The sequence below is a fragment of the Bubalus bubalis genome, chromosome 6 (genome assembly GCF_019923935.1).
Source record: "Bubalus bubalis isolate 160015118507 breed Murrah chromosome 6, NDDB_SH_1, whole genome shotgun sequence".
Lineage (NCBI taxonomy): Eukaryota > Metazoa > Chordata > Mammalia > Artiodactyla > Bovidae > Bubalus > Bubalus bubalis.
In genome coordinates this window covers 118,852,144-118,859,733 of record NC_059162.1, presented here as the reverse complement: position 1 = coordinate 118,859,733, position 7,590 = coordinate 118,852,144, and positions in this window count along the sequence as shown.

Genomic DNA, 7,590 nt, shown 5'->3' with positions numbered 1-7,590 from the left:
CCATCATGATTATCTGGGTCATGAAGATCTTTTTTGTATAGTTCTTCTGTATATTTTGCCACTTCTTCTTAATATATTCTGCTTCTGTTAGGTCCATACCATTTCTGTCCTTTATTGAGCCCATATTTGCATGAAATGGTCCCTTAGTATCTCTAATTTTTTGAAGAGATATCTAGTCTTTTCCATTCTATTGTTACCCTCTATTTCTTTGCATTGATCACTGAGGAAGGCTTTCTTATCTCTCCCTGCTATTCTTAGGAACTCTACATTCAAGTGGGTATATCTTTGCTTTTCTCCTTTGTCTTTAGCGTCTCTTCTTTTCACAGCTATTTGTAAGGACTCCTCAGACAACCATTTTGTCTTTTTGCTTTTTTTTTTTCCTTGGGGATTATTTTGGTGACTGCCTCTTCTACAATGTCACGAACCTCCATTCTTCAGGCACTCTATCAGATCTAATCCCTTCAATCTATTTGTCACTTCCACTGTATAATTGTAAGGGATTTGATTTAGGTGATACCCAAATGGTCTGGTGGTTTTCCCTACTTTCTTCGATTTAAGTCTGAATTTGGCAATGAGTTCACGTCCTGAGGCAGAGTCAGCTCTTGGTATTCCTTTTGCTAGCTGTATAGAGATTCTCCATATTTGGCTGCAAAGAATATAATCAATCTGATTTCACTACTGACCATCTGGTGATGTCCATGTGTAGAGTCTTCTCTTGTGTTGTTGGAAGAGGGTGTTTGCTATGACCAGTGCGTTCCTTGACAAAACTCTACTAGCCTTTGCCCTGCTTCATTCTGTACTCCAAGGCCAAATTTACCTGTTACTCTAGGTATCTCTTGACGTCCTACTTTTGCATTCCAGTCCCCTTTAATGAAAAGGGCATCTATTTTGGGTGTTAGTTCTAGAAGGTCTTGTAGGTCTTCATAGAAGCTCTCTACTTCAGCCTCATCAGCATTACTGGTTGGGGCATAGACTTGGAATACTGTGTTATTGAATGGTTTGCCTTGGAAATGAACATAGATCATTGTGTCGTTTTTGAGATTGCATCCAAGTACTGAATTTCAGACTCTTTATTTGACTATGATGGCTACTCTATTTCTTCTAAGGGATTCTTGCCCACAGTAATAGATATAATGGTCATCTAAGTTAAATTCACCCATTCCAGTCCATTTTAGTTCACTGATTCCTAAAATGTTGATGTTCACTCTTGCCAACTTCTGTTTGACCGCTTTTAATTTACCTTAATTAATGGATCTAACTTCCCAGGTTCCTATGCAATATTGCCGTTTACAGCACCAGACTTCACTTCCATCAACAGTACATCCACAACTGGGTGTTGTTTTTTGCTTTGGCTCCATCTTTTCATTCTTTCTGGAATTATTTCTCCACCGATCTCCAGTAGCATATTGGGCACCTTCCGACCTGGGGAGTTCATCTTTCAGTGTCCTATCCTTTTGCCTTTTCATACCGTTCATAGAGTTCTCAAGGCAAGAGTACTGAAGTGCTTTCCCGGTCCCTTCCCCAGTGGACCATGTTTTGTCAGAACCCTGTGATTGTGGCTTTCAGTCTGTCTGCCCTCTGAAGAAGAAGGACAAGAGGCTTACGGAAGCTTTCTGATGGGAGAGACTGCCTGAGGGAGAACTGGGTCTTGTCCTGATGGGTGGGGCCATGCTCAGTAAATCTTTAATCCAATTTTCTGTTGATGGATTGGGCTGTGTTCCTTCCCTGGTGTTTGACCTGAGGCCAAACTATGGTGGAGTTGATGAAGATAATGGCGACCTCCTTCAAAAGGTCTTTTGCATGCACTTGCACACTCAGTGCCTCCAACCCTGCAGCAGGCCACTGCCTACCCACGCCTTCATTGGAGACTCCTGAACCCTTACAGGCAGGTCTGGGTCAATCTCTTGTGTTGTCACTGCTCCTTTCTCCCAGGTCCTGGTGTGCACAGTGTTTTGTTTGTGCCCTAAAGGAGTCTGCTTTCCCAGTCCTGTGTAGGTTCTGGTGGCTCTAATGTGGGATAATGGCGAGCTCCTCCAAGAAGGCTTATGCCATACCCAGGTCTGTTGCACCCAGAGCCCCTGCCCCAGCAGCAGGTCACTGCTGACCCATACCTCCACCTGAAACATTCAAACACAGCTCTGTCTCAGTCTCTATGGGGTCTCTGAGTCCTGGTGTGCACAAGGTTTGCTTGAGCCATCTGAGCGTCTCTGGGGGTTATGGGGTTTGATTCTAAACGTATTTTGCCCCTCCTACCATCTTGCTGGAGCTTCTCCTTTGCCCTTGGATGTGGGGTGTCTGTTTTTGGTGAGATCCAACATTCTCCTGTTGACGGTTGTTCAGGACTGAGCTGTAATTTTAGCACATCCTTCTACTCCCTCATCTTGAAACAACCACGAACTGTACTGCAACTTAAAAACTATTCATGTAGCAACGTCAACTATACTGAAACTTAAAAATTATGGCAAGACTCATCTGAGATAACGGACATAAATAAAACAACTTAGATAATGGCTGGTATAGAAGAGACGATTGATGGATAAATATTCATTGTGGCCTGATAAGTGATCATTCCAAAGAGAAATTAAATCTTTAAACTTTGTTGCTTGGTATTTCACCACAACCAAATATGAATTACCTGGTTTTAAATAGCAATAACAATTAAAATAATAATTTATTACATATCCAAAGTGTCCTTCTTGTGAGTTTGATGTCAGTAGAAATAGTTTGGGCTTGAATGACTCAGATTTGACAGACAGTGTCTCTCACAGAAGAGAGAGGTGGGAGTCTAATGAAAAATCTTTGTTCCTGTTAGGGCAGAAGCTCTCTTGGGCTCCTGTTCAACCACCCCAAGGGCATGGATAACATTGCCTTGAACTCCAGTCATAGCATTCACATTTCTCATCTAGGATATGAAAAATGAAGTATTCATGTTTGTATTTTATGTTTATATATTTATAGAAAAAAATGATCACATCATATCTACTCATGGAATTCACCACAATCCAAGATAGATAAATATTTTTACCTAAATGCCACTGTCATTTTGCCCACTCCCAAATCTTGTTCTCCAAAGGTAATCATTATCATGACTCTATAAGTCAATGCCATTCATTCTTTTTCTTAATTTATTTATTTTTAATTGGAGAATAATTGCTTTACAGCTATCTATTCTTGATTCAGCTTTTACATAATGAACAAATTGATTGAAAATAGAATGCACCATGTCTAAGAATGTTCCAAGGACTTGGGAAAAAAGAAGGAGGATGAGGAGGGGGAGAGGGAGGAGGAGGAGGAGGAGGAGGAAAAGAACCTGAAAAAATGAAGATTTCTTTTACTGACATCCCAATCAAAACTGCAGTGTTGTCAAATATCTAATAGAAAAATAACTAAATTCGACTACCTAAAAATACTTTGAAAACTTATAAGAACTCATTGGCAGTAGGAAACCCAAATGAAAATAAAAGGCATAGATTTAACACACTATCAAAATAAGAAAGGATGAGGAAAACAGACTCCTACTACTGGTTGTGATTCATTCAGTTCAGTTCAGTTCAGTCTCTCAGTCTTGTCCGACTCTTTACAACCCCATGGACTGCAGCACCTCAGGCTTCGCTGTCCATCACCAACTCCTGAAGCTTGCTCAAACTCATGTCCATTTTTAAATCCACCTTGAACACCTGGAAGTTCTCAGTTGAGGGGAAAAAAAGTGTCTTATGTGTCTTTTGATTCATGAATCCACATCTAGATATACACATTAGAGGTAGGGTGGGGGCGGGGGGTGGGAAGATCCATTACATAACATACTTTATTGAAAAAAACAAATAAAAAGTGAGTAAACTAGCGTCTTTCTAAAGATGTGTTCGCAAGCAGTTAGGCTATGTTTTCATGTTTAAAGCAATTTAAATAACCAAACTAGAAAATGGAAGGTTTGGGAAAGGTGATCAAGATCTATACAGAGTACATTTTGACATAAAGTTGGACAGAGGGCATACTCCTAAGATAGGGGCGTGAAGGTATATATTGCTGACCTTGCCAGGTGAAAGCAAGCTCCCTTACTACCCTCCTGTGTCTGTCACCAGGACCACCACAACTAATTAACAAATCTCTAAGAAAACATTCTTCCTTGCCTCTACCAGGCTTCTGGAGACTCCTTGGCACTCCTTCCCCTGCTGCTGCATCACTCCAAACTCTGTCCCATCTTTACATGCCTGACGCCCTGTGTCTTGTCTGTGTATCATTTCCTCTCCTTAGAAGGACACCAGTCTTTGGATGTGGGGCCCACCTAATGCAGCATGGGGTTCCCAGGTAACTCAGTGGTAAAGAACCTGCCTGCAATGTAGGAGACCTGGATTTGATCTCTGGATCAGGAAGATCCCCTGGACAAGGAAATGGCAACCCACTCCAGTATTCTTGCCTGGGAAATCCAGTGGACAGAGGAGCAGAGGGGGCTACAGTTCATGGGGTCACAAAAGACTCGGACAAAATTGAGCAAGTAAACAACAATGAGCATGACCTCCTTCTAATAATTTATTTAAATAAAAAAACCTTAGTTCAGTGATATTCTATGAGTTTCAAGAGAATTTATATTCTGCAGTTGTGATTACAGTGTTCTATCTGTGCCCAGTAGGTCCGTTTAGCTAATACTTTGAACCAATTCTAACATGTGACTACAATTTTTCTGTTTCTTTTGTTAGTTAATGATTGAGATGAATATCAACCATGATGGACGTTTTTCATTTCTTCTTAACTCTGTAATTTTCTACTATGTGTATTTTTAATCATATTAGTCATATAAAATTTAAACTTTCCAGATATGCACTTAGATTGAACATTTTCCTTAATAAATATCCCTTTATAAGCATTTTTTCTCCTGAAATCCTTTTTGTCTAATGATTATTGAGATATAGCTGTCTTGTTCTTATTTTTAGAATATTTATGATACTACTTTTTCTGCTTTTACTTTCGTACTTTCTATATTTTAATGTTATACATATATCACCTTTATACTTTGGTTTTGGATTTCTGTCCAGGATTTAAATGTTTTGTTTTTACAGACACATTTACTCAACCTGCACTGAAGGAAGGGCCACAGTGTGACTTAGAGAGGGCTGTTTCATTTCCACAGGCACAGAGTCCTGCACATCACCCTTCATCACACCAACATACCAGGATGAAGCAGAGGAAGAATGCAGGCTGTGGGCTAGGAGGACACACCTGCAGTCCTGGGGAAGCCTTTCCAAAGAGGGCCACTGGGTCGCTCTAAGTTAACTTGCTTCCCATTGGATGAACCCCAGTACTCCTGGAGGGAGATCGGGCTTCCTGATTCCTCTGTTTGGGCTGAGATGTATCAGAGGAATTTGGCCACAGGACTGCATCTTCCTGGGACCTGGGGAGTTGGGAGTCCCAGTGCACTCAGAGGCCAAGTAACAGCTAATTGGCCATTTGAGGCCAAGAGTCCCAGCTGCACCACACAGAGAACATCTTCCCAGTAGAGTGACCTAAAGATGCAGATGCCATGAATACTAGCCAGCTCAGGGGACAGGACAAAGAGGAACAGGTGAGTTAAGTCCACCGCACTTCCTACTTGTTCCAAGACTAAAGACCCAAGTGTTTCCTGCATCAACTTGGAGTACCTGGCCTGCCTCTCACTGTGACCCCAGGTGCCTTCCTCTGAAAACTTTCAAATCACACTTCATTGCACAGAAAACTAGACCTGAACAAGCTGGAGAGTCCTCTGTACCAACTCATTATCATCAGCACACCCCTGGGTCAGGAACTCTGTCAACCCTGGGAGCAAAAAGTCCTTGGTGAGTCACCCCCCTTCTGACATCACAGGAGCAGTTCAGTCATCACTTAGCAGGGTGTGGGTCAGCATCACTGATAGATGAGTCCTGGGATCCTGAAGCCTGATCAACACTCTCCCCCCACCTATTATTATGAGCCAGGGTCAGTTATCGCAGAGGTCCGAAATTTAAGGGGTCTCATATAAATGCAGGCTTTAATCTAATGCCTGAGATTCTATATTTCTGACAATCTCCAGGTGATGCTGGTGCTGTAGGAGTAACAAGTTTACCTGAAGGACTCAAGCGTAGTTAATACAAATGGAGGCTTACAGACATCAGTAGACTTTTTGCTTTATCTGGGAAGGTACATCTCAGGCTCAGCTCACAAGTAGGTTTACTGAAGCAGCAACCATAGGCCCACTGAGTCATTTCAATAAGCCAAGGCAATGTGTGAGTTTGTTTTCTCAGAAACCAAGCTTGTTTTCTGAGGTAAACATGTCAATCTCTACTTATGAGCTTCATCAGACATCCTAAGGGTCACTGTTGTGATGATCAAAGGCCCCTGAGGTGGACAAACTGTCCTGGAAACAGAACAGAAACCCCAGGGGACATAGAAGCCAGACAGCCGGCCTGGGGTGGTGGGGAGAAGATGGTCACTGTGGTCACAGTGAATCTATTGTGTGTATGGCTAGGGAGTGAACAGAATGGACAGCAAAAGCTTGGCCATGATGAATGTGACTGTTTGCACACGACAGTGGTGGGAGGCAAGGGTGGGTGGCCATGGAGTGTAAGGCAGACCACCAACTCTGCTCTTAGCACCAGCTTCAAACACATATTATATTAAACCCTACCTGAGCATCCAGGGCAGACTGTCCCCTCTGCCATCATGTGAGAGTTGGAGTCAAGTCTGCCAGAAGAGGAAAACTGGACAACCTACATGGTCATCTACCTTCTGTTTTGTTGGAAAGAATGAACTCTCTCAGACCACCTTCTAAGAAAACTTAAGGTTGAGGGAACTTCAGGGTTATCACTCCTCTATCGGCACCACTGACCACCCATCCTCTGCCCGCACACCCCAACTCCCACGCTAGCACTGTGATGCTGCAGGTATGACCTCTAGAAAACATGAAGAGCTCTAAAATTGACTTCCACCCTCTTACTAATCCTCTTTGTCTTCCTAGGAGGCACTATGGCTCTGTATCCACCTTCCTTCACCACTTCTTCTCATTTAGGATGGATCTTCCCCCAAGCATTCCTCTGGCCATTACAGAGCTGGTTCCCATGTCCCACGTGAGTGTAGTGGTCAGCTCTGCTCAGGACAGGCAAGGGAGTGCTAGGCTGTGACAGGGACAGGAAGAAGCACCTTATGGAAGATCCAAAGGATGCAGATGTGACAGTGTTGAAAGTGAAAGTATCAGTTGCTGAGTTGTGTCTGACTCTTTGTGAGCCCATAGACTGTAGCCTGCCAGGCTCCTCTGTCCATGGAATTCTCCAGGCAAGCATGCTGGAGTGGGTAGCCATTCCCTTCTCCAGGGGTTCTTCCTGAACCAGGAATTGTACACAGGTCTCCTACATTGCAGGCAGATTCCTTACCGTCTGAGCCATCAATGTTAATGGTTCCCATTGTTCAAAGTAATCAAGCCCTTGTGGTGTGCCAAGGAGCCAGATGCATGGAGTAAGGACAGAGAGATGACATACCCATGTGCTGAATGTGTTAAAGTGTCTGTCTTGCTGTGTCTGTGGCCATAGAGCTGGGCTGTCCCCTGTCCACAGATTGTCCAGTATCTGGACATTGCAAGAAAGAACC